The 26,662-nt window shown below is 46.9% G+C and overlaps 1 protein-coding gene and 1 long non-coding RNA gene across 9 annotated transcripts in view; one reads left to right on the forward strand and one right to left on the reverse strand.

Annotated features, from left to right (window-relative positions):
* FHL2 (four and a half LIM domains 2) overlaps positions 1-26,662 on the forward strand; it is a 110,336-nt gene that overhangs the window by 23,455 nt on the left and 60,219 nt on the right. For 2 of the 8 annotated variants that reach the window (XM_067007024.1, XM_067007023.1), the window contains exon 1: positions 24,769-24,851. The exons of 3 other annotated variants lie outside the window; for them this stretch is intronic. The gene's annotated coding sequence lies outside the window, so the exon portion shown is untranslated. Of the gene's footprint in view, positions 1-23,965; positions 24,852-26,662 lie in introns of those variants that run through there. 3 more of the 8 variants (XM_067007015.1, XM_067007026.1, XM_067007018.1) reach the window with 2 other exon arrangements.
* On the reverse strand, positions 17,885-22,324 carry LOC136792059 (uncharacterized). Its single transcript, XR_010835221.1, has 3 exons — positions 21,491-22,324; positions 20,226-21,269; positions 17,885-18,215 (listed from the first exon to the last, which is right to left on the reverse strand). It is a non-coding gene; the product is annotated as an uncharacterized lncRNA (long non-coding RNA).

Raw genomic sequence — 26,662 nt, forward strand, 5'->3', positions numbered from 1 at the left:
TTAAGCCTCCCAGGATATGGTATATATGTTGTAGCAGCCCTTGCAAACTAATTCGCTATCACTTGTTTTCTTTCTTTTAGTTTTATTTTATTACAGTGAATGTCTTTGGCAAAGAACAGGACTCTATCTGGTGCTGAAACCACAAATGACCTGGAGGTAGTTGTCCACACGGGTGTGGGGGGGAGGGGAGAGCGGGGTGGGGGGCAGATATCAAGGGCGCAGTCTTCCCCAGGAGGATTGGAAATATCTCAGGGGCTCTAAGTTGGCTTGATTCCAGGGCACTTCACCCACAGTACAGGAACCACGGCTTCAGACCAAAAAAATTAGGTCTCTCCCCTGAAAGAGGCACAGGTTTAGTAATATAGGTGAGTGTTTTCTTCTTATATGTTCAAGCTTACTGCTTGCTTCTTCTGACTACTAATTTTTCATCTTTATAGTAAATATTATAAAACTTCAGGGTTTTCAGTATTTAATATCAACCCATAAGCCAAGCACAGATATACCCATGCAATACCATTGAAGAAGAGAACAAAACTGTCACGAACCCCATCCAAGAAAAGTGATGTAATCGTGAAGAGTTGAGAGGTGCAGGGGGTGGACGCCTGTGACTTTCCTCCACTTACCTGGTGGAAACTCAGGAGGAAATGACTAGATGCAATGAAACAGAAAGTAGAGGCTCAAGTACGTTGTAGAAAGTTGTAAAAGTAGAATGAAAGCATTAAAAGAAATACTTTTAAAATGGAGAGGGGCAGGGCTTCCCTGGTGGCGCAGTGGTTGAGAGTCCGCCTGCCGATGCAGGGGACACGGGTTCGTGCCCCGGTCCGGGAAGATCCCACATGCCACGGAGCAACTGGGTCCGTGAGCCACAATTACTGAGCCTGCGTGTCTGGAGCCTGTGCTCCGCAACAAGAGAGGCGCGATAGTGAGAGGCCCGCGCACCGCGATGAAGAGTGGCCCCCGCTCGCCGCAACTAGAGAAAGCCCTCGCACAGAAACGAAGACCCAACACAGCAAAAATAAATTAATTAATTAATAAACTCCTCTCCCCAACATTTTCTTTAAAAAAAAAAACAAAAGAAAGAAAGAAAGGGTCCAGGGGTTGCAGACTCTCATGCCTATAGCAGCCAGAAAAGTGTATGAATATGTGAAGCAAACTGCTTAAGACTGTAGGTGGAAGTGGGGAGACCCTGAGCTGGACGGGTGGAACCTCAGAAGCCATGCTCACAGGACGTGGCCCTCCAGCTGCAGAGGGGCAGCCACGGAGGAGAATCCAAGGCCAGGCTGATCAGCTCCGATCATAAAGCCCCTGGAAACTCATGCCAAGCTTGGAGGCTTTGGCCCCAGCAGTGGCAGCCAAAACACAAAACCTTACGTAGAATATGAGCTCCATCAAACAGGTTACATTCATCAGCCTTTTGCTCAGTTGTCTGCGCTCCACTTTTTCCCCTTTCCTCCTCCCACCTACATTTTTCTTTCCAATTTAAGCAAAACAGACCTTGAATTTCTTGCTTCTGGAATGTTACCGAAAATAGCTTACTCAGAAAACTTACTTTCCATAAATATACTGATTTATAAATGAGAGAACATGATAACGGAAACTGCAGACATTCCTAATTTGTTTTTGTTTGTTTGTTTGTTTGACTCTCTCAGGGATATGATTATCCAATGCACACAATCTTTTCAGATCTGAACATTAGGTCTGGAGTCTTGACCAGAATTCCTTAAGCCAAAGGAGTTTACACTAACAGAAATAAGCAAAAAAGTTTTATCCACATAAAGAATGTGGAGTTAATGGCACTCAGGATTAAAATTCCTCTTTTTGGTTATACTTAAAATATGTCAGAACAAAAGATTAAAGAAGGAAAGATTATCTGATACCTTCACCTACCCCACCATGATGTTCTAGTACAGTTGGAGGATAGAGAGACACAAAGTTTCTAGAGTAAAGAACTAATGGACAGAATTCACTAGCGAAGCCATCTGGTCCTGGGTTTTTGTTTGTTGGGAGGTTTTTGATTATTGATTCAGTCCCCACGCTAGTTATAGATTTGTTCAGACCTTCTATTTCTTCATTGGTTTGTCTTGGTAGGTCATACGTTTCCAGGAATTTATCCATTTTGTCTAGGCCATCCAATTTGTTGGCATATAATTGTTCATAGTAGTCACTTAATGATCTTTATAGAACCAATTCTTCTCAAACTCTTGCCAAAAAAATTGAAGAGGAGGGAACATTTCCAAACTCATTGTGTGAGGCCAGCATTACCCTGATGCCAAAGTCAGAAGAAGATACCACAAGAAATGAAAACTACAGGCCAATATCCCAGATGAATATAGATGCAAAAATTCTCAGCATGATACTAGCAGATCTAATCTAACAGTACATTAAAAGGATCATATGCTGTGACCAAGTAGGATATGTCTCTGGGATTTAAGAATGGTTCAATATGAGAAAAATCAATTAATGTGATATACTACATTAACAGAATAAGAATTAAAAGCACATGATCATTTTAATAGATGCAGAAAAATCATTTGACAAAATTCAACCCTATTCACAATAAAAAAACTCAACAAACTAGGAAGGAAACAAACTAGAAGAAAATTACCTCAACAAAATAAAGACCATATATGACAAGCTCACAGCTAACATCATCCTCAATGGTGAAAAACTGAAAATGTATCCTCTAAGATCAGGAACAAGGCAAAGATGCCCACTCTCACCACTTCTATTTAACATAGTATTGGAAGTCCTAGCCAGAGTAATCAGGCAAGAAAAAAATAAATGAAAGCCTTCCACATCAGAAAGGAAGAAGTAAAACTGTCTATTTGCAGATGACATGAAGTTATTTAGAGAAAACCTTTAAAGACTCTATAAAAAACTGTTAGAACTAATTTTAAAATTCAGTAAAGTTGAAGGATGGATACAAAATCAACATTAAAAAAATCACTTGGTTTTCAAGAAACTAACAAAGAACTATCTGCAAGGAAATTAGGAAAACAATTCCATTTGCAATAGAACCAAAAAGAATAAAATATTTAGGAATAAACTAAGGAGGTGAAAGGTTTGTATACTGAAAGCTATAAAACATTGATGAAGGAAATTAAACAAGACACAAACAAACAGAAATGCATGTCTTTTCATGGATTGGAAGACTTCATATTGTTAAATGTCCACTTTACCCAAAGCAGTTTACAGATTTAATGCAATACTTATTGAAGCCACAATGAATTTTTTAACAAGAAAAAGCAATTCAAAAATTCATATGGAACTGCAAAAGACCAGGAAGAGCCAAATCAATATTGAGAAAGAAGGATAGGATATTTAAGGTGCAGGTTTTGGCTATTTTGGAGAGTTACTGTTTTCTTGATCTCTCCCATGTATACATGTTATTAAACTTTTATTTGATTTTCTCACATTTTTTAAAAAAAGAAGAAAGCTAGAGACATCACACTTACTGATTTCAAACTATATTATAAAGCTAAAGTAACCAAAACAGTGTGATACTGGCATAAAGATAGACATATAAAACCATGGAACAAAATAAAGAACCCAGAAATAAATCCACGCCTATACAGTCAACTGATCTTTGACAAGGGTGCCAAGAATACACAATGGGTAACGGGTAGTGTCTTCAGCAAATGGTACTGAGAAAACTGGATATGCACATGCAAAAGAATGAAATTGGACTCTTATCTTACACCATAAACAGAAAGCAACTCTTAATGGCTTAAAGACTCAAACATAAGACTTGAAACCAAAAAAAATCCTAGAATAAAACATAGGGAAAAACCTCCATATCATTGGTCTTGGCAATGATTTCATGACTATGACATCAAACACACAGGCAACAAAAACAAAAATAAACAAGTAGGACAACAGCAAACTAAAAAGCTTCTGCATAGCAAAGGAAGAAGTTAACATAGTGATAAAGCAACTTAAAGAATGGGAGAAAATATTTGCAAACCATCTATCTGATAAGGGGTTAATATCCAAAATATATAAGGAATTCTTATAACTCAATTTTTTAAAAAACTAATAACCTGATTAAATAATGGGCTGAGGACTTGAAGAGACATTTTTCCAAAGAAGACATACAAATAGAAAACAGGTAGGTATATGGAAACAAATGCTCAACATCACTAATCATTAAGGAAATGCAAATCAAAATCACAATGAGATGCCACTTTACTTCTGTCAAGATGGCTATAATTTTTTTTTAAAAAAGGACAGTAAGTGTTGGCAAGGATGTGGAGAAACTGGAATTCTTGTGCACTGTTGATGAGCTATAGAAAACAGTATGGACGTTCCTCAAAAGAATAAAAATAAAGGGCTTCCCTGGTGGCGCAGTGGTTGAGAGTCCGCCTGCCAGTGCAGGGCATGCGGGTTCGTGCCCCGGTCCGGGAGGATCCCACGTGCCGCGGAGCGGCTGGGCCCGTGAGCCATGGCCGCTGCGCATGCGCGTCCGGAGCCTGTGCTCCGCAACGGGAGAGGCCGCAACAGTGAGAGGCCCGCGTACCGCAAAAAAAAAAAAAAAAAAAAAAAAGAATAAAAATAAAACTACCATATGATCCAGCACTCCATTTCTGAGTATTGATTTATCCAAGAGAATTGAAATCAGGATCTCAAAGAAATATCAGCACCTCCATGTTCACTGTAGTGTAACCAAAAGTGGGGTCTGGCTGCTCGCCTCTCAAAAGCCAATAAGGGGGCCAGGATGGTGGAAAGGAAAGGTTGCTTTATTTTGGATGCCGGCAACTGGGGTGTGCCAGGGAGAGCGGACGCCTGTCCAAAGGCTTTTATAGACAGAGGGAGGGGGCTCCATGCAGAAACAGCACAGGCAGCTCTGACAGTCATCTTGAAACCGGTCAACGGTGGTCTGACCAATCAGCGTCATGTTGATTATTTTAGGTACAGCTCATCTTCAGTTACAGGGTCGGTTTGTTTCCGTTTCTTTGAGGCCAGTTCTCAGAATTGTGGCAGCTTATGTCATGGCTACAGTCTGGTCATCATGTAGTTCACTTCTTCCACCGGGTGGCGGTTTCAGTATCTATAAGTCAGCTCACAGGATATGGCTCAGAATATTATCTAGAGCCCTTGAGGAGGAACTAAAGGTCCTTGACTTTGTTTACTGACTAAACTATTATTTTTTTGGTCTCCTTTGACTGTTTTCCTTTGTCTCTGCATTTCCTCACTTCTCTGATTAAACTTATTCTTTGGCTAAAGTTTTTCCACAGACAAAAGCAGGTTGAGACATACAGAGAGGGGGAGGCTCATAGGGTCCTGCTCCATTTCAGCCGCACTGTTCGCAATATCTAATACGCGGAAGCAACGTAAATGTCCATCATCAGATGAATGGATAAAGAAAATGTGGTACATATACACAATGGAATACCATTCAGCCTTAAAAAACAAGGAAATCCTGCAATATGAGAGAACCTCGAGAACAGTATATTAAGTGAAATAAACCACTCACCAAAAGACAAATATTCCATGATTCTGCTTATATGAGTTACCTAAAACAAATTCAAAGACTCAGTGAGTGGAGTGGTAGTTGCCAAGGACCGGGGGTGGGGGGGGGGAAGGGGGGATGATTGTGGAGTAGCTAATCAACCTGCGGAAACTTTCTTTTAAGCAAGATGAAAAAGCCCTAGGGGACCGTCCCCCATAGTCAACAATACCATTGATATATTGTGCACTTAAAAATGTATTAAGAGGGTAGAGCTCATGTTAAGTGTTCTTACCACAATGAAGTTTAACTTTTTTTAAAAAAAGAACTAATTGAGTATCTGGCTTACAGTGTAAGGAGTGTGTTTTGATACCACATTATCTAAAGCCTCATTTTCTTTCTTTTTTTCTTTTTTGAAGTCTTTATTGAATTTGTTACAATATTGCTTCTGTTTTGTTTTTTTGGCCGTGAGGCATGCAGGATCTTAGCTCCCCGACCAGGGATCCAACCGGAACCCCCTGCATTAGAAGGCGGAGTCTTAACCACTGGACAGCCAGGGAAGTCCCTAAAGCGTCATACTCTCCTGAATTAGCTGGCTTTTCAATCCTCAGAGCTTCAGAGCTCTGGAAGTGATCTTGACATGTGCTGCTAAGCCAATCTCCCCGCCCTCACGGGCTGACCCATCTTCTCTGGGGAAGACTGGTTTTCGAAAGAAAGAAAGAAATAGGATGTTTTCGTTTTGTTGGGTTTGTTTGGTTGGTTTTTGTTTTTGCTTTTATCTGACCTCCTTTTTCTACTACCTGCCCACCTTAAGGGTTTTACAATCAATGAACATCTTCACGCTAGAAAACAGATTTTGACTCCTTGCTCAAAGCCCCTTCCAATTCCTCCCAAAATAGAATAGAAATGTGTGAGGTCTTCTTCCCCATGACCTTTCGTGAGGAAGTCGATGACGATGGGAAAACAGGGCAAACAAATAATGTGTCACAGTGGGCAGCTGTCACCTGCTCAACAGCTGGCGTCTGTTTTTTCGAGACAGTACAAAACCTGCGTGTAAGGAAATAAGTGCCATGGGAAGAAAGGAGGCCTCTCCGATCGTCTCCTCACCATGTGCTTAGGAAGGAAGGTTTGTTACCTACTTTATCTTTGTCTCCTTACCAAGTTAATTGTTGGGGGGGGGGGGTTGAGTAGCATTTTCACCAGACCTTTATTTTCTAGTATCGTCTAAATCAGGACGAGACGGCTCTAACCCCCTTCCTCCTGTTTGCACGTCTTTCATTTCTTTCTCTGGTCGCCTCTAGCTCCCTCTCTCCTCTCCCCGACCTCCTTTCCAACCCTCCCACTTCTTCCCCCTCCATCCATTCCTGGCCCTCCCACATGCCTCCTGTTGGACACTAAGCCCCTGGCTTCCCGCCTGGTGGTAGGAGTCCAGCCTGAAAGGACTGCTAACCTCTTTTCACCACCCTTGACCTGGATCAAGGGTGAGTCTTCGTCCTCTGTTAAAATGTCTTCGCCATCATACCCATGAAACGTCAAAGAATCAGCTAATACTGATGTCCCTCCCTGTGTGTTTGGAGAGTCTTACGGGTGAATTTGTGTTGCCCTAAAACCTTCCATGTTTTCATAAATTACAATGACCAGTACCGTGAAGTGAGTTAAAGGTCAGGGCCCCTTGTTTTATGCAGGTAAGAGTTCATTTCCAGGACAGGCTGACAAATACGGTAACATCTTGATTTTGTCAAATGTTCACCAACTATTTTTCAACTACCTTAGTTCAGCAAAACCAAATCTCTCCCTTCCCGGATTTGTAAATTCATGTGTACTTTAGGTGAAATAGAATCCCTATGTATCTACTACATTTGCACTTAATACAGCCAGCTATTGTTTTCTTAATGTCCAAGAACACTTGAAGGATTTCAACAAGCCTCTTTTGATAGGCTTTCTTCCTCCCAGGCCCCTAAACAGGAAATTGTATTTTACTCAGGGTAAACAGATTTTATAGCTTCCAAAGTTCAAATGTGGATTCACGCCAAGCGCCCAACGTGATTAAAGAGGCTCTTAAATTTGACAAAATGTATTCTGTTTCCTCTGGGTCAAAAGTGTGCAGATGTGAAATTCCCAAGTTTATAATCTTATATGTATATGTAAGATGATCAATATATTATATAAGTGCATTTATATCTTTATATCTCTCTCTCATTTAATGCTTTCTTTCAAGTTCTGATGCTAAGGTCTATGAACAGGTCTTTTTTTTTTTTCTTTTTTTCTTTTTGGCTGTGTTGGGTCTTCGTTGTTGTGTGTGCGGGCTTTTATCTGGTTGCGGTGAGCGGGGGCTACTCTTCGTTGCGGTGCACGGGCTTCTCACTGTGGTGGCTTCTCTTGTTGTGGAGCACGGGCTCTAGGCACGCAGGTTTCAGTAGTTGTGGCACACAGGCTCAGTAGTTGTGGCGCACGGGCTTAGTTGCTCCGTGGCATGTGGGATCTTCCCGGACCAGGGCTTGAACCCGTGTCCCCTGCATTGGCAGGCGGACTCTCAACCACTGTGCCACCAGGGAAGCCCCTATGAACAGTTCTTTACTCTGCATGCAAGCATAATTAATAAAAAGCTTTGCATTACATATGGTAAGATTTTAACATTCAAATCAGGACATATCTGACTTGGAGGGCTCTGAAGCCCTCTCATGGCCAGTGGTTTGACGCCACTGCTTTCTGACTTCTGACCCACCCTGTCCTACTCTCCTCCATCTGAAGACCATTCGCAGAGTTTTATAGCTAATTACTTCATCATATTAACGAAATTGGCTTCCATGCTCTGAATGCCATGGCAAAACTCATTTGTAATATGGCTGCTGCCCTCTTAAAAGTGGTTATTTTCCCTCCAGCTGGGCTGGGCTACCCAGCAGAGTGTAAGCAACGGTGTGCTTGCCTGATGGTGACCAACCCGTCAGTCCTGGCATGCTTGGAAACTCTGCCTAACGATTCCAAAATTCGGTTAAACATGTAAATATCACTCAAGACCTACATTTCTAAAAACTCAAATTAACTATTTTCATGCACGGATATACAGATCTTTGTCCAAAAATGTCAACCCCCATTTCAACTTTCGTGCTGTATCTGAAGAATATAAAAAGCATAATTAGGGGGCTTCCCTGGTGGCGCAGTGGTTGAGAGTCCGCCTGCCGATGCAGGGGACGCGGGTTCGTGCCCCGGTCCGGGAGGATCCCACATGCCGCCGAGCGGCTGGGCCCGTGAGCCATGGCCGCTGAGCCTGCGCGTCCGGAGCCTGTGCTCCGCAATGGGAGAGGCCACAACAGTGAGAGGTCAGCGTACCGCAAAAAAAAAAAAAAAAAAAAAAGCATAATTAGGAAAATGAAGATGTATTATTAAATACACAGACCTTGAGGAAATCCCTGAAGCATCCCATCAAGGCTATCTCTTGATATAACTTTGCTCCCTTAAATATATGACTTAATTGGAACTTTTCTGTGCATCTAAGCCAAGTGGTGGTGGACGTTACCTTGTACTCAAACACCCGAATCCAAGATTTACCTGTTTTCTTCTTTTAATAATCCAGCCGACCTACTGGTTCATTGCTCCATAGCCCAGTTCTCTGAGCTAGGACAGGACTGAGTGTCCCCAACTAAGCCCAGCTGGAAGATTCTGAGGCTACTCCAGCAATATATTTTCCTGCCAGGATCACTTGGCTGTCAGGTACATGGAAAGTGATTCTGGTCAAAATGTTCCTTTTTTGTGTATGCTAACAACACACTTAGGAAAGTGGTCACACAGTTCCTGAGCATCCCTTGCTACTCTGCAAGTGTGTATATGCTTACACACACACACACACACACACACACACACACACACACACAGCACATGCAAAAACGTGCAGCATGTAGAACATTTTCCTATTTATTCCCACGTATCCCTGAACCCAGATGACTGTCACTCTGTCCCAAGAAACGGCCCAAAGCTGATTTTAAAGTGTAACTTTTAGCACAACTATTCCAATCTTAAGAAAGAGAAATTTCACTGTGTGACCTGGAGGCCCAGGACTATCCCCAGGTGGTTTTGACTTATTAACCCCGATAGCATTCTTGTCCTCTAATCTCCCAAGAATATCTAATTCTTGTCCTCTTATCTCACCTTTATGGTACAGCCAACAGCCAGACCTCTGAAGCAATCATCAGAAAGAATAGGAGAGGCAAAGCCTGGAAAAGGCTGGTATTTGTTTGCTCCTTCAGAAGAAGATCATTCACATTAATGGTTCATTGTTGGCCCTTGTTCCCTGAAAGTCCTGAGAGCCTTTACCTGGTACTTGACAGCTTTCCTGCCTCCTGTGTCTCTTACTTTAGTTGGAAAAAGAAATGAAAATACAGGAAGAGGATGCATGGCCCTGATGGTGTTTGTCTGAGGCTAGAGAAGCAAAATGAAGTGGAGAAATGCAACTCACTTTTGCATATTGATTTTGTATCCTGCAACTTTACTGAATTTGTTTATTAGTTCTAGTAATTTTTTGGTGGAGTCTTATGGTTTTCTGTGTATAACATCATGTCATTTGCAAACAGAGACACTTTTACTTCTTCCTTTCCAATTTGGATGCCTTTTCTTTTTCTTGCCTGATTGTTCTGGCTAGGACATCCCATACATAGGAGAGCAAAATTTGCCACCCCCAAATGTGTCTCTTGGTATGAGGATTAATTTACGTGGATTACTTTTAAGAAACAGACTCAGGAAGAACCCTTGACCTCCCCCCTTAGCTGGCTAAGAAATGTAGATGGAGGACCTGATTCGGGAAGGGAGCTGTCGCCATAGATAACTCTAGCGTGAACTAAGCAGGTAGAGGCAGGGAGGAACCCAGCACAGTCTCTTAAAACACCTTTCTGTATCCCACTGTCTCTGCCTGGCCCAGCAAACATCTGTTTACCAAGCCTCACTTTTCCATCTCCGTGTGAATTACCTTCCTCCCCTTTGAGATCCCAAACCACTAACTGAATAGATATTTTTCCAAAGACGTACAAATGACCTACAGCTACAGGAAGGGGTACTCATCATCACTGATCATCAGGGAAATGCAAATCAAAACCAGGTGAGATATCAGCTCACACCTGTTAGAATGACTATCATCAAAAAGAAGAGAGATGGGGCTTCCCTGGTGGCGCAGTGGTTGGGAGTCCGCCTGCCGATGCAGGGGACGCGGGTTCGTGCCCCGGTCCGGGAAGATCCCACGTGCCGCCGAGCAGCTGGGTCCGTGAGCCATGGCCGCTGGGCCTGCGCGTCCGGAGCCTGTGCTCTGCAACGGGAGAGGCCACAGCGCTGAGAGGCCCGCGTATCACAAAAAAAAAAAAAAAAAGAAGAGAGATGACTTCTGGAGCGGATGTGGAAAAAAGGGAACCCTTGTGTGCTGCTGCTAGAATGTAAATTTGTGCAGCCACTATGGAAACAGTATGCAGCTCCTCAAAAACTTAAAAATAGAAGTACCATAGGGTACAGCAATCTCACTTACGGGTATATATCCCAAGGAAATGAAATCACTACCTCAAAGATTGCAGCGTTATTCATGATCAAGATACGAAAACAAACTAAGTTTCCATCAATGGATGAATGGATAAAGAAGATGTGAGATGACATATATTATGCAGCCATAAAAAAAGATGGAAGTCCTGGGCTTCCCTGGTGGCGCAGTGGTTGAGAGTCTGCCTGCCGATGCAGGGGACGCGGGTTCGAGCCCCGGTCCGGGAGGATCCCACGTGCCGCGGAGAGTCTGGGCCCGTGAGCCGTGGCCGCTGCGCCTGCGCGTCCGGAGCCTGTGCTCCGCAATGGGAGAGGCCCGCGTATGACCAAAAAAAAAAAAAAAAACCAAAGATGGAAGTCCTTAGTGTATAGCAACATGGATGAGCCTTGAAGGCATTATGCTAAATAAGTCAGACAAAGACAAACTCTGTATGATCTCACTTATATGTGAAATCTCAAAAAGCTAAACTCATAGAAACAGAGAGTAGAATGGTGGTTGGCAGAGGCTGTGGTAGAGAGACTTGGGAGATATTGGTCAAGGGGCACAAACTTCCAGAAATAACGTGAATAAGTTCTGGGGAGCTATTGTCCAGCATGGTGACAATAGTTAACAATGCTGTATTTTATACTTGAAAGTTGCTAATAGAGTGGATCTCAAACGTTCTCACCACAAAACAAAGGTAAATATGTGAAGTAATATTTGGGTAACTAATCTTACTGTGATAATTATTTCACAATAGATGGTATAATCACATTGTACACCTTAAACTTATACAATGTTATATGTCAGTTATATATAAATAAAGCTAGGAGTGGGGGGCTTCCCTGGTGGCGCAGTGGTTGAGAATCCGCCTGCCGATGCAGGAGACACGGGTTCGTGCCCTGGTCCGGGAAGATCCCACATGCCGCGGAGCAACTAAGCCCGTGAGCCGTGGCCGCTGGGCCTGCGCGTCCGGAGCCTGTGCTCCGCAACGGGAGAGGCCACAACGGTGAGAGGCCCGCATACCGCAAAAGAAAAAAAAAAAAAAAAAAAAAAAAAGCTAGGAGTGGGAAATGAAGTGGAGATTCCACAATTTTAAAAAGAAGTGAGCAGGGGCTTCCCTTCCCTGGCGGCGCAGTGGTTGAGAATCTGCCTGTCAGTGCAGGGGACACGGGTTCGAGCCCCGGTCCGGGAAGATCCCACATGCCGCGGAGCAACTAAGCCCGGGCGCCACAACCACTGAGCCTGTGCTCCAGAGCTCGTGAGCCACAGCTACTGAAGCCCACGTGCCTAGAGCCCGTGCCCCGCAACAAGAGGAGCCACCGCAATGAGAAGCCCGCGCACTGCAACCAAGAGTAGCCCCCGCTCGCCGCAACTAGAGAAAGCCTGCGCGCAGCAACGAAGACCCAACGCGGCCAAAAATAAATAAACAAATTTACTTTTTAAAAAATACTGAGCAAAACTGGAAACTCTGACAGGGAATATGGGATTAGCAAATTAAGACAGCCATTTTTTAGCAGAAATTTCTTTGGTGCAATCCATGATCCTTGGGGCTGTTGGAGATCAGGTGACATATAATCCCAGGGTTATGGATCATGGATTCAATTGTCTTTCAAAGACGTACCTGCCTGCTGCCTGACTTCCGTCAGTCCCAGCCTAATGTCAATCACCCTGTGGGTTTGGGGGTGTTGGAACGTGAAGCATCTGTGTTGTGTGTTTAACCCAGTGACAGTAACTGGAGGAAGTGGTTCGGAGTCTGCAATTGATGACCCACATGCCGTGGGTCCGTTGGACCCACGCTCTGAAATGACCTGAATCCCGGCTCTACTTGACCAGCTACTCCACTGAGCGATCAACGAGAACACTACATTGGAGATACAGCTTTCGCTTTTGAAATGCAAACCTGATGACAGTATGAGGAGGAAAATAAGACAGAGACAGTCTGAGAGCACATAAGCAAGGCTGATTGACTGGTTGTTAAAATACTGAAATACTTTCTTATCCACTGGTGACAGCAGCTTCGCAAGCTCCCCAAACGTCCCACTGTTGCCTTCAGATGCCTGGCCCTCCCCAGGAATCTTCTGGGCTGCCACAAGATCCAGCCACAAAAATGTTAACACCTGGTGCCTGGCACAGCAGGAGGCCCTGGACCTGCTTCCGCTCTGGTTGAGGCAGTCATTCCAGGGTGCGGATCTTCCAACACACAAATCCCCACGCAAATTACCATGAATTCCTTCTTTAGCAATTCTAGTTGCTACAATTCAAAAGACTCAAGGAGGATATTCCCTGGCGGTTAGGACCTGGGCTTTCACTGCCAGAGGGCTTGGGTTCAATCCCTGGTCAAGGAACTAAGATCCCACAAGCCATGTGATGTGGCCAAAAAAAAAAAGACTCAGTGAAACTGGAGTTAGACAACCGGGGACTAGCCCCACGAAGGCAGAATATAACTGAGAATGTTTGCCAAGAGGGATAAAAGCCTTGAAAAGACGATTGTAGATAACCAGCATGTTCCCCGGGAACAAAGACTAAGTGCTTGGCCCCTAAAATAGAAATTAGTGGGGTGGGGAGAGGATGAGTACATGCTGCTTTGTTCAGCCCGTAACAAGCTTGGGACAGCAACATAGTAGCAGAGGATGCGGAGCGGAAGGTGTAAACAGGTCCAAGATGCATATTCAGTTTTTTTAATGATTATTAAGGGAAAACTGGAAACCTCAATCTGATTGTAACTGTTTGAGGCTGATGTCTAGAAGGATGGCTATACTCTGCAGCTATTACCTTGGTGCTTCTACAAAAACAGAATTTTGAACGTGGCACGCGTCCTCTTAGCGCGCACTTTTGTCATTGTTGTCATGGTTGATAGCATGGTGATCAGAAGGGGGGGTGAAATTCTCTACCCACTGAAGGTGGAGAAACCTGGGAACCTTCCTATTTTTCACCCCTCACCTCCCCCCTTGCTAAATACCCACGGGCAGAAACCTAAGGCTTCGGATTGCTGAAAGGTAAAGCCGCAGCAGGACAAGTGGGTAGAGGACTGGACAGGGAATCTGGGAAGTGGGGCTTGAGTTCTAGTTCAGCCATTGAATCTCCTTGAAAATGTATTATGTTATTAAAAATACATTTCCTCTTTTTCTGCTTAAAAATTATATATGTTCATTATAAAAATAATGAAGGATAATCCAGAAAAAATATAAGGCATAAAATAAAAACTGCCTAATTTTCCACCAACCCCAGAAAAAAACCCTGGGGTCTAACATTAACAATCCACTGGACATACTTCTGTATAGCTCTCTCCATGGTCCATATATAAACACACAGCACGTAACGTGCCACTTTACATCAATGGAATCCTGCTTTACATGCTATCTTATAATATGCCTTTTTTTTTTGGCTGCGTCAGGTCTTAGTTGCGGCACGAGGGATCTTCATTGAGGCATGTGGGATCTTTTGTTGCAGTGCGCGGGCTCTTTGTTGCAGCGTGCGGGCTTCCCTCTAGTTGTGGCGTGCGGGTTTTCTCTTCTCTAGTTGTGGCGCGTGGGTTCCAGAGTGCGTGGGCTCGGCATGCAGGCTCTCTAGTTGAGGCGCGAGAGCTCAGTAGTTGCAGCACGCAGGCTTAGTTGCCCCGAGGCATGTGGGATCTTAGTTCCCTGACCAGGGATTGAACTCATGTCCCCTGCATTGGAAGGCGGATTCTTTACCACTGGACCACCAGGGAAGCCCCTATAATATGCCTTTTTTACTTAATATATGTTGTAGACATTTTTACTCAATGTATATGGCTCCGTTTCATCTTAAAGACTGAATTATGCTCGTTGTTATACTGTTCTGATGTACGATAATTTACTTGATGAAACTGTAGATGAGCATTTTGATTGTTTCCATTTTTTCTACCATAAGTAAGTCTATGATGAAAATCCTTGCATCTATATCTTTTCACAATTATCAAACATCTTCTTAGAACAAAGTTCCAGAAATGGAATTTCTACATGAAAGGTCATGTCATTTTAATTTTTTTTTTTTTTTTCATTTAAAATTTTAAGAAACGTTGCCAAACTGCCCTCCAGAAATTTGACCTCATTTATACTCCCACCAACAGTTACAGGGAATTGCCTTTTGATTCTGGTGTCATCAACATTGAGTAAAGTCAGCTTTTTTTTTTTTTTTTTTTTTTGCGGTACGCAGGCCTCTCACTGCTGCGGCCCCTCCCGTTGCGGAGCACAGGCTCCGGACGCGCAGGCTCAGCGGCCACGGCTCACGGGCCCAGCCGCTCCACGGCATGTGGGATCCTCCCGGACCGGGGCACGAACCCGTGTCCCCTGCATCGGCAGGCGGACTCCCAACCACTGCGCCACCAGGGAAGCCCTAAAGTCAGCTTTTAATCTTTCCCAATTTGATAGAAAAAAATGACATCTCAGTTTTGCTTTTATTTGCATTTATTTTATTACTAGTGAGGTTGACACATTTAAATAAGGTCACTGACCTCTTTTATGGTGGTTGCTTGTTAAATCATCAGCTTTACGTACTCTTCTATTGGATTATTTACCTTATATTAATTTATACAAACTGCATTAGGTATATTAATACTTGATCATATATGTGATAAATATTTTCTCCAGTTTGTGTTTGCCTTTTAACCTTTGCATATGATATTTTCTGCCCACACTGAATGCGGCCCAATTCAGTGGGCTCCTTTCCAGCTTTAATATTCCACATCTTCCCTTATCTCGAGATTCTAAAAAGAGCCCACTGGATGTTTCAGCCTCTGACAATTAGATGGATCCAGTGTCCAGATTCAGAAAGTCCGTGTTTCACTCTAGTCTTTGCCTCTCGAGCCAGTGTCCACTCCTGTTCCTGAATTCTCTTCATAGTGCTAGGGGATCAGTTCAACCTCTCCCTGTCACCGTGGCTGCAGAAGCTCTCCATCAGTGCTTGGCCAGGCCAGTGCCAGACTCAGGTTACCAGCTAGGGGCCAGCACTGACTTCCACATGGTCACACAAAGTAAACATCCGTTATCACAGCAGCAGCTGCTGTGGCCCTGCCTCCAAGACCTCTTTCTCACTTAGGTCCCCACGTCTTGAATTGCACTCATGAGCTGAGCTCAAGCGACTGTCGGTGACAGCCATCTGAAAAGTTAGCCCCTCCTGGGACCTTAGGGTGCTCGTGTTTCTTGTTTGCTTCTTTCTCTACGATTTCATCCGTCCCAGACCCCAACTTTTAATTCTGCTACACAAAGCTAAAGAGTGGCTAAAGGGAAAACAAGGTGAATAAAAGTCAATCGGGGGTCAGGAATGAATCACTAAACATGGACTTCATGGGGAACTTCTCCTTAGCGTGGCAGAGCAAAGGTTTTCTAAGGTAATGGGAAGCCATTGTGAGGAAGGAATGCCCGGGGCTGTGTGTGATAGCACGCCTCCTTTCGCATAAGAGGGGACTGTGACTGTTCCCTGAGTGATGAAGGCATGAATAATGCAGGAGTGAATGAAGAAATGAACAGAACTGCGCAGCTACCCTATTGTTGGATAGAGGAAGGCTTAAATCCTATACTGTGGCAGTCGTGATAAAGGAATATGAGATTCCGCTCTCTAGTTTCTACTTAGGACAGGATTGTTTTCAATGCCTCTGAGGCCATTTCTCAGATGGGGAGGATGGAAGTGGAGGTGGAGATCCCTTAGAACCACCTGAGCAGCTTTTTATTTCTATTTATGTATTTTTAAATTTTATTTCTTTATTTTTGGCTGCATCTACATTTATCGACTTCAGGCAATTTAGTGGAATTTAATGCTAAATTAAGGGGCTCTGGAGGAGGAGCTGAGAGGCCAGACTGGGAGGGTGAGGAGGAAGCCACTGTGCCTCCATGGGAGCCCCAGAAGAGCGGGGGTGCCCCGAAGGACGCCGGACCCGCGGCAAGAGCAGCACGTGCCGCCCGAGACACGATGCTGGGGGGCATCGGGGAAACACGCATGTCTCGCTTTCCCGCGGCCAGCGCCCCCGCCCTCGGAAGCCGCAGCCACAGGGGCGGAGGCGGGGGGCGGGGGGGCGGCTCGCGTGGGACCACGTGGTCCTGCCGCAAGCAGAGCGGGCAGGGGCGGGGGTGGAGGTGCATCTGGGCGAGGAGATCCACAGCCAGCCTTGCAGGCCTCGCCCGCGTCGTGGACCAACACAGACCACGCGATACGAGGAGTGAGGCTGCACCCAGAACTCCTGGGAGTCGGGTCTCTCCGTGGCCCCTCCAGCCTGGCAGGTAGCAGGAGACGACTCTACAGGCCTTACTTACATTGAAGAAGCAAGCGTCTCACCTCCCCTGAGAGCCTCAGCGGTCACGCCTCTCAAGGTGTATTTTTAAACAAACTGGTTTATGTCCCCTCACTGGTACTGGGGACTTTAAGGTAAGGAAATATCCACAAAACGCCCACTCTTCAGACATTTCTCCTGAGGCACAAGGGGCAAACTTTTCGGATTCTTCAATTATGTTTATGTGTATTTATTCTAAAGAGTATGAGATGACTTAACGAAGAAATCACATATTTACCTGTGCCACCCACGTGTCCATTAACCGATAAATGGGTGACAGAAAACAAAATTCAACTGAGTAAAGTTGAAGATCTAGTTGGCCTTATCTAATGACTCATGAATCAGGCAGCACCCCGCCTAGTAGGTAGAAGGTGCTCCAGGGAGTTGTAAAAAATGGAAGGTTTGTATAGGTGGAAGGAGGGGGCGGGACAAGGAAGTTACCAGCTGGAAAGGAAAGGAAGGGCTGTTTCAGGGCAGGTCACCTTCCCCTAGGGGGAAGGGCAAGGATCTTCTTGTGCAAATGACCTCACCCCAGTGCTGAAATGTCAGATTGTCTGTTTAAAGGTCACATTTCTGGAAGAGATTGAAACTGCAGTTGTCTTTTTTTTTTTTTTTTAATAAATTTATTTTATTTATTTTTGGCTGCACTGGGTCTTCGTTGCTGCGCACGGGCTTTCTCTAGTTGCAGCGAGCCGGGGCTACTCTTCGTTGTGGTGCACGGGCTTCTCATTGCGGTGGCTTCTCTTGTTGCGGAGCACGGGCTCTACAGTGCGGGCTCAGTAGTTGTGGCACATGGAGTCAGTAGTTGTGGCGCACGGGCTTAGTTGCTCTGCGGCATGTGGGATCTTCCCGGTCCAGGGCTCGAACCCGTGTCCCCTGCATTGGCAGGCAGATTCTTAACCACTGTGCCACCAGGGAAGGCCCTGCAGTTGTCTTGATTGCTGTCCTGGGAGCAAATGACTCCATGTGGGTACTGTGGTTTCTTCCTAACAGGATAAACAAAATCCTGGTTTTTATCCCATTGTATGTGTATGTACATACAATGGGATATTACTCAGCCTTAAAAAGGAAGGAAACTCTGATACCTGCTATAATGTGGTTGCACCTTGGAGACCTTGTGCTACCTGATGTAACCTGGTGTGAGATGTACACTCATGTATATATATTGTCCCCAGCTTTATGGCCAGAGCATCTAAAACTCTTGTAATTTCCTAAGTGATAAGAACAAAGGGGCATCTTTTGTTATCATATTTGGGGTTTGTCCCAGGTCCTGAAATAGCTCCAGAGGGTAAAGGTGAAAAGCGTGTCCTGTTATTCACGACAAGCCCCTTTCAACCACACCAGAGTTTATATCAGGGATGTGACTTTCTGGAAAGCCCCTAAGGATGGGGCTGGCTGGTTGCCAAGGGAACCAACCATGTGATTAGCGGGTTGGAATTTTCAGCCCCTCTCCAGACCTCAGAGGAGGAGAAAGGGTCTGGAAGTTGACTTAATCGCTAACTGCCAATGATTTAAACAATTGCACGTGTGCAATGAAGCCTCCAGAAAACCCCAAAGGATGGGGTTTGGAGAACAGGGAGGTGCTGGGAGGGTGGTCAGCTCTGTGCCACCTCCCCACACCTTGTCCCATGCATCTCTTCTATCTGGCTGTTTTTGAGCTATGTCCTTCATATTAAACAGGTAAACATAAGAAAAGTGTTTGCCGTTCTAGCAAATTGTAGAACCGAAGGAAGGACGTGGTCATGGGAAACTCTGATCACAGCCAGTTGGTCAGAAGTCAGAGGGAGGCCCAGACTTGTGTCAGGCTTCTGAAGTGGGGGGCGGCCTTGTGGGCCTGAGCCCTTCACCTGTGGGATCGGATGCTATGTCCAGCCAGACAGTGTCCAGACTGATGTGAGTTGTAGGACACTCAGGTCGTGTTCACAGAAGATTGGAGAATTGGTTGGTGTGGGGAAAAAAATGCATTTGGTGTGGAAGTGAAATGTGAGAGCACAAAGGAAAAATACTTTTGTTCTCTTTAGCCCATCACAATAGGACAAATCCTGCATGATTCCACCTACATGATTCCACCTGCGGGGGGATGGGCGCCCAAGGTCCTCGTTAAATTGCTCTAAGGAAAATAAAGTGCTATTTCCTGCGTGGCTGTGTTTCTAGACTGAGGTGTGCACCTCTTTAATGACAACTCCACCTGCCATTTGAGCCCTTGCGATGTATGAGGCACGGTCGCGGCTCGCAGCGTGGGTGGAGCAGGCCTAGAAGGCCGCGACCGCCAGCCGCAGTCGTAACCGGGAAAGAGCCAAATCCCCACTCCCTGTTGGCTCCGTTTCTTTGACTTTCACCTCTGCTTTCGGCTGCCTGTCTTCACTGAACGGAGACTGTCTGTGCACAGAGGCCTCTGCCTCGGGGAGCCCCGGCCCTCCGCCTGAAGGTTAAACCAAAGTGCCTCTGTCCAGGGAAGCATCCGGACCCCGTCCCCCTGCGGATGGATGGCGGCAAGGAACGAGAAATTAACACAACACAGCCTCCCCGAGGCCGGCCGTTCCGGGGGATATTTGCAAATGTTACGGCCTGAATTTTACTTTCCTTCCTCATCTCCTCCCCGTCTCTGTGCTGTAAGAGAAACTGGCATCCAAACCCCGATAACACGGTTCTTTTGAGGCTTCAGTCTGCCATCTTCGCCGTCTGCCGGCTTCCCGAATAAAGTTGTTATTTCTTGCCTCAGCACCTGGTCTCCGATGTATCGGCCTGTCGTGGGGTGAGCAGAGCAGGCTTGGACTGAGTAACAATCTCCCCCTCAGCCCTTAGAGGTCGGGAGAAGGAACCAGAGCCCGAAGAGGGCTTCCCGAGAGAGGGACCGAGCCAACCCCAGGGGGACGGAGCGCCGAGGGCCTGACCTCACTCTCCTGCCTTCTGCCCTCGTCTGGTACCGTCTACTGGCCAAACCCAACCCAAAGCCAGAGGACAAAGGCAGAGGATAATGTTCGACAGAGACTCACCGTGCTGTTCTGAACGCTGTGAACTGGTGTAGATGAACACGGAAAGAGCAGATCTGATAGGGATTCAGGGGAGACGATATCAGAGTCCACAGCAGGTGGAGTTTGAGGAAGGGTACCTCCCGCTATGGGTAACATTTTGTGTGCCTTTGGCATGTGACTTGAAGCAGAGAGATGGGTCGGATCCAGGGGTTCTTAAATGAGGAAAGCTTAGCCCAGTGCTGGGCATGTATGAGCTTTCTTCCTGTGGTAGCTGTCAGGGCCCTGAGACCCCAGTCATGGCGCAGTTAGCTCTCTGACTCTGTAAGCTGGTTCACTGCAACACGCAAACTAGCTCATCCTAAGCCAAGTTCAAAAGAAGGGATGCCTGGGGCTTCCCTGGTGGCGCAGTGGTTGAGGGTCCGCCGGCCGATGCAGGGGACGCGGGTTCGTGCCCCGGTCCGGGAGGATCCCACGTGCCGCGGAGCGGCTGGGCCCGTGAGCCGTGGCCGCCGGGCCTGTGCGTCCGGAGCCTGTGCTCCGCAACGGGACAGCACCCGTTTTTTTGTACCACAGAAAAAAAAAAAAAGGGGTGGGGGGAATGTCTGGATTCTCTCACACCAAGAAATGGTGATGCTATTTTTCAGGTTGAAACTTTCCAGAGCTGTTCGCAGCCGTATTTATACTCTTGGCCGTTTATGCAGCCGTTCTTGCCTGTTTATTGTTCTGGAAAGCGCAGAAGGAATGTTTACAGAGAGATTTCTGTCATAGTGCACGGAGCGGACAAGGACGCGGCAGCAAAGGCCAGCCTTGTCCTCCCGGCTCCGTGGATAGACAGTCAGCAGGAGACGGGCTTCGGTGGCCTCCCCCGCATGGCCTTGACCCGCGGGCTCTGCATCCAAGAGCTTCCCAGCACAAGGGAGCAGGGCTTGATGCTGTTCCCTGCCCCTCCTCCAAAAAAGCTGCTCTCTGCAGCTTCTGGCCTTTTCACTGAGCACTCCCTGCTCCTGTCCTGTGCTTGTCCTTCTCTGGCTGCCTGGTTAGCTCATTTTCCCGCCGTCGTGGAATCTGCTAATGCAACGAGGGAAAGTCTGTCCAGGGCAGAAGAGGCTAGCTCCCTCCCGCTGGGGCAGGTGCATTAACCCGGTGCCTTCCCACTCAGGGAGGGCCTTGCCCCAGGGAGGGCCAGGAGGAAAAGGCCGTCCCAGTGGCTGGTGAAACCCAGCCTCAGCAGCAGGACCCAGGGCTGCACTCAGGCGGCTGGGAGAGGCGCCCCGCCCGCAACTTACAGCACTCAGCCCTGGCAGGTTCCAGGAGCAGCAGGGTCAGGTCCACAGAAAGATGAAGGCAGCTCACCCCAGAGCAGGGGGCCCTGGCAGCCACAATCCCACAGGAAGATGACAGGGGTAGCACAGCAGGAAATGGCGACAACACCGGCCAAGAGAGAAAGATGCCCCAGGTTCGAGGTGAGAGGCTCAGGCTGTGACGGTAGCTCACAAGAGAGTGTAAGCTCCTTGAGGTGAGGTTTTTGATTTTGTTCAGGGCTGAGGCTCCCGGATCTATCACAGCGCTTGACACGTGGAAAAAGCACAACGAATATTTATTTCAAATAAAAGAATGAATAGTACAGATGGATGAACAGGTGATTTCCTGACCTCTTGGGCAGAGGGCCTGAGAGCCGAGATGGTGGCAGTGCTGGTGGCTGGGGAGAAGGTCCCGGAGGTCCTGGGCCGTTGGTCTCCAACATCTCTCTATCCTTGTGTCTCCTGGTTCTGGATCCCCGTGCGGGCTCAATGCACAGGTGCTAGATAAATCAAACTGTCCCAGACCTCGATGTCCGTCAGTTTCGGTCCCCGAGTTTTTGGAAACTGGACCAAGAAATGCAGGTCAGCCTTTGTGTGATGCTGTGGGAGAGAGGCAGTGCCCCATATCCACATTCAGTGCTCCTCCCTGCACCCCCAGTCCTGGCCACAGTTCAGAATCCTGGGCCTCAGCCCCCATACGTGTCTGCTCCGGCGGACACAGCCCATCACATCCCACCTACCTCCAGGACTGTGTGTCCCCGAAGGAGAGTGAGTCAGCACAGAGCAAGGGAGAATGTCACACCAGGACGCTTCTGAGAGCTGTCCTACAGAGGCCGCCCGTTACGTGGGCACCCCAGTTCCCGCCTCAGGCATGCTTCCTCCAAGAGAAGCCCTCATTCAACCTGACCCTGCACTGACCTCTTCTCTCATTTGGGAAACTGGCCTGCGGCTGGAGTCCCGGCTTCTCACCACGGCCCCCGGCCACGAAGTCAGAGGCAGGCGTTAGGTAGACTTTAGGGGAACCACCCAAGAGGGGCTTTGGCTCTGAAGGCTCCACAGAGCTGTCTGGAGGGTTGCTCAGCCCCCAGGTTCCGGCCCTGGGTGGGGTCTGTTCCAGGGCCCCATCCTGCAACAGCGACTCCACACAGCGCTTTGAAACTACCCACTCGGTGCCTTAGACCAGGTCCTCCTCATAGAGGGGGCAGCCCCCCTCTGGCGTCTGCATCAGGAGAGAGGCAGTTGGAGGATGGGGCCCCCCTGTACCAGGACCCCGGGAGCCCAGTGGGAGGGGGGGCTCCTTCCCCTCACGCCTAGCAGTGAAGTGTGCTCGACCACACAGGTTTGGAAGGCATCACTCAGTCAAGAACAATAAAAGAGGAAGTTGTCTTCAGAACGTACAAATAAGAGGCACAGAGGTGCCTTTGCCATGCCCTGGTCGGAGCCTGAGTGGGGATGTTAGGTTGGATGGGGTGATCTGGGGCTGTGGATGTTCTCTATCACCGCCATTACACACACTCTCTTATTTCCTAACTCCTCTTTCTCTTAGTGTTTTCTTTTCTCTTCTCTCTCTCTCTCCTCTTGCCTGACCTTGCCTTGGCGGGGGCTCTTGGGGACCCTACTGGCCTTGCTTCGTCACATCGATCGTATCGGCATGAAGAAAGGCTGCTGAGTGCTACAAAGGTCTTTCCAAAGACCAGGGAGGAATTCTGTAATCCTAAAATAAATGGGGTTCATTAATGCAGGGACACAGAGCGCTCTCTTCTGATTCTCAGAAACTTCAATTTTAAATGAAATGAAAGGGGGGAGGGGTAAACTGGGAGATGGGGATTGACATATACACACTACTATATATAAAAGAGATAACGAATGAGAACCTACTGTAGAGCACGGGGAACTCTCTTCAATACTCTGTAATGACCCGCATGAGAAAAGAACTAAAAAAGAGTGGATACATGTATAACTGATTCACTTTGCTGAACACCTGAACCTAACACAACATTGTAAATCAACTCTACTCCAATAAAAATTAAATTGAAAAATAAGTGAAATTACAGTTATTATAAAAGCAAAATGAGATCACGGTAAACAATTTAGAGAGTGTGTAGAAACCAAAGAAGCAAATGAAATCAGCCATAATTCAACCATCCAGCCATAGCCTCATTCTCTCACTGGGGGCATGTTCTTTCAGAGGGTCTGGGGGTTAGGGACTGCATGCAGACACTTACTGCAAATACCCCATCTTCCCCTTTAAGTGGCTGCTTTCTTAGTACCAATTACCACAGTACTGTTTCTAAATCATTAAACCCTCTGCTATGGCACTTAAGGGTGCAGGGTGTTTCCTTTATGGACCTACTTTTCCTCGTTTAACCCGGCCTCTGTTTTTAGCCATTCAGGTTGTTTCCAGCTATTCCCAATTACGCAAAGAGCTGCAAGAAATGTCCCTGTAGCTGCATCTCTGCCCACATCCGTGGTTCTCTCCTAAGAATAAATCCCCAGACCTGGAATCCCTGCCGTAACACAGATAGCGGTCCTCAGGTGAAATGCCTCGCCGAAGAAATTTAATGAGTGAGAAATTAAGGGATGGATCAGAAACGGTCGCTGCCCCAAATTACTCTTCTCCCTTGTCGCCCGGCAAATGATTTGAAAAGGCTCTAGGAAGATTGCATTTGCTTTGAAGAAGGTGACTAGAGGCTCCGGAAACCCTCGCCATCAGGCTGGGGCGGGGAGGCTGGAAACTGTGGAACTTTCTGGAAATGCGTCCACTCCTAGCTTCCCGGAGGCCCAGCGTTGATGAGACTGATCCCTGGTCTTCCCAGAATCTCCACCCAAACAAATGTCCCTGAAGCCAGGTGGGGTTAGGGGGGGCTTGTGGGGGGAAGGGGGTGGTCAGCTTAAACTCCACTCAGGCCACAGAGGGCTGTGTGTCCTGGGGAAGTTTCTTCCCCTTCTGTGCCTCAGTGCCAACCCCCTAACCTGAGGGGATCGCAGCTTGGGGCCTTAGAGGCTCTGCCACTTGTCCGACAAAGCGAGATCCCTCCCGGCGCCCTGGCTCTACCCTCCCCTCCCGCCGCAGGAATACGTGCCAGGCCTGGGATGTCCTTGAGGCCGGCAGGCCAGATGGGGAGCTGGCAGCCCCTTCCCTTCTGGGGGCTGAGGCTCCTTTAATTTGCACACCTTAAAAGGCTTGCAGGAGCGAGAGGGGCTGGGTGCTTATCTCTTGTGCTCTGGAGGGGCCTTATTTATAGGCCGGCTGGCCAGCAGCTGCCTGCCCGTTGCGGTGCACCCACAGGGCGCTTGAGCCGCTGCTGTTCCCCCCCGGTTGGGCTGGAGGGCAGAAACCAGACAGGTAAGGCTCCAGTTTCTCTTCTCTTTCCCTTCCCTTGCCATCCCTCCTCTCGTGTCTGCACGGCTTTGTTCCCCAGCTGTACAGAGGGAGTGTCCAGCCCCAGGAGGGAGCTCTCTGGCAGTGTGGACCGCAGACCCAAGTAGGACCCAGGCGGCAGGGACAGCTGGCTCTTCCAGCAGCTGAGCTCCTGCTGCCCCCCTAAAACTGCAGCAGGTACCCACGGGGACATTAAGAACTTGGAGGAACCCTAGTTTATCTTACTCTCTCCCAGTGGGAATCAGGAATTTGCATTGAGTTTTGACACCGGAAAGTCTTTTCTTAAAAAAAGAGGAAAGAAAAAGAAAAAAAATGATAAAATCAACACTGGAAGGGGGGAAAAAACCACAGTGCCCTTGAGCTGCTTCTCCCTGACAGAATTTCCGGATGGCCTGGGGTAAAAAGGCAAGTTACTGATAAGTCTGATTATGTTGGGGAAGTGTGTTTATACAAGATGACTTGTTACGGCTCATGGTTCCAAAGTATAGATCACTGTTGTGTGCTTTACAAAAGGAATGCATTAATATTTTACTGATTTCTAGAGCAGGAAATACGTGAAAGACAAAGTACTGAGTAACGTTCTAATGCTCGGCCAGCCGCGTAATAATGTTACTACTGATAGAACGACACACATGTGATAATAGGTATCATAGATACAAACATCCTCTAGCCAGACCTCAAGCAAGGCATTTTATCAGGTCCAATGTAAAAGGAAAAAAAATTGTGAGATCAGTTTTTAAAAAATAATTCTGAGGTCAAAAAATAGATTAAGGGGCTTCCCTGGTGGTGCAGTGGTTGAGGGTCCGCCTGCCGATGCAGGGGACGCGGGTTCGTGCCCCGGTCCGGGAGGATCCCACGTGCCGCGGAGCGGCTGGGCCCGTGAGCCGTGGCCGCTGGGCCTGCGCATCTGGAGCCTGTGCTCCGCAACGGGAGAGGCCGCAACGGTGAGAGGCCCGCGTACCGCAAAAAAAAAAAAAAAAAAAAAAAAGATAGATTAAGCTGTGTTACAGGCTCATGCTTCTTTATCACGTATTTGCTCTATTTAGATTAATTGTTTTGTTTCTTGAGAATGTTATTTGAATCTTGTTTTATTGCTGGGTTTATAACAACACAATGTGCTTTAATAGTCTATTACATTTTGGGATCCATTCTACTGTAAAAAAAGTTTTTGTTTTTAATGGAGTAGCCAACTTAATCAACTCAGATGATTACATTTTGGAGGCTTTTTCTAATATAAGGAAATATGAATGTATCACTTCCAGGAAAAGCTGCATATTTTCCCATAAAGTGTACCCTGACCGCTCACCCACCCATCTCGCCTGTCTTCGAGAACATTTTGCACCTTTAGATTCCATCACCCTCTTAGTGCTTCCGTTGATTTGGGGTCCCTGAGGCTGGGCCACAGCGTTCTCTCTGCACCCCTCAGCTCCAGCGCAGGCACCTACACTCTTCCTACTGTGTGTCCTGAAACACTTCATATTTAAGGCTAGATGGCCAAGAAACACTGATTTTAAATTCTCTTCTCCCCGTTTATTAAACAACATTCAACGAAGTAAATTTTTAAAGATCTTATTGGCTTTATTCAATGATTCATGAATCAAGCAGCATGCCCTCCAGCAGAGAGAAAGCAGCTCTGAGGAGCTGGACCAAATGAAAGACTTCTCATGGCAGAAGGGAAGGGCAACAGGGAAGTTGTACTGGGCAAAGAGGCAAGTTGGTTATTGAAAGGTTACTTTCCTTTAGGGCACGGCAGGGGTGTATCAGGCAGGTGACCA

This window comes from Kogia breviceps, chromosome 11 (genome assembly GCF_026419965.1).
Source record: "Kogia breviceps isolate mKogBre1 chromosome 11, mKogBre1 haplotype 1, whole genome shotgun sequence".
In the NCBI taxonomy this organism is placed as follows: Eukaryota; Metazoa; Chordata; class Mammalia; order Artiodactyla; family Physeteridae; genus Kogia; species Kogia breviceps.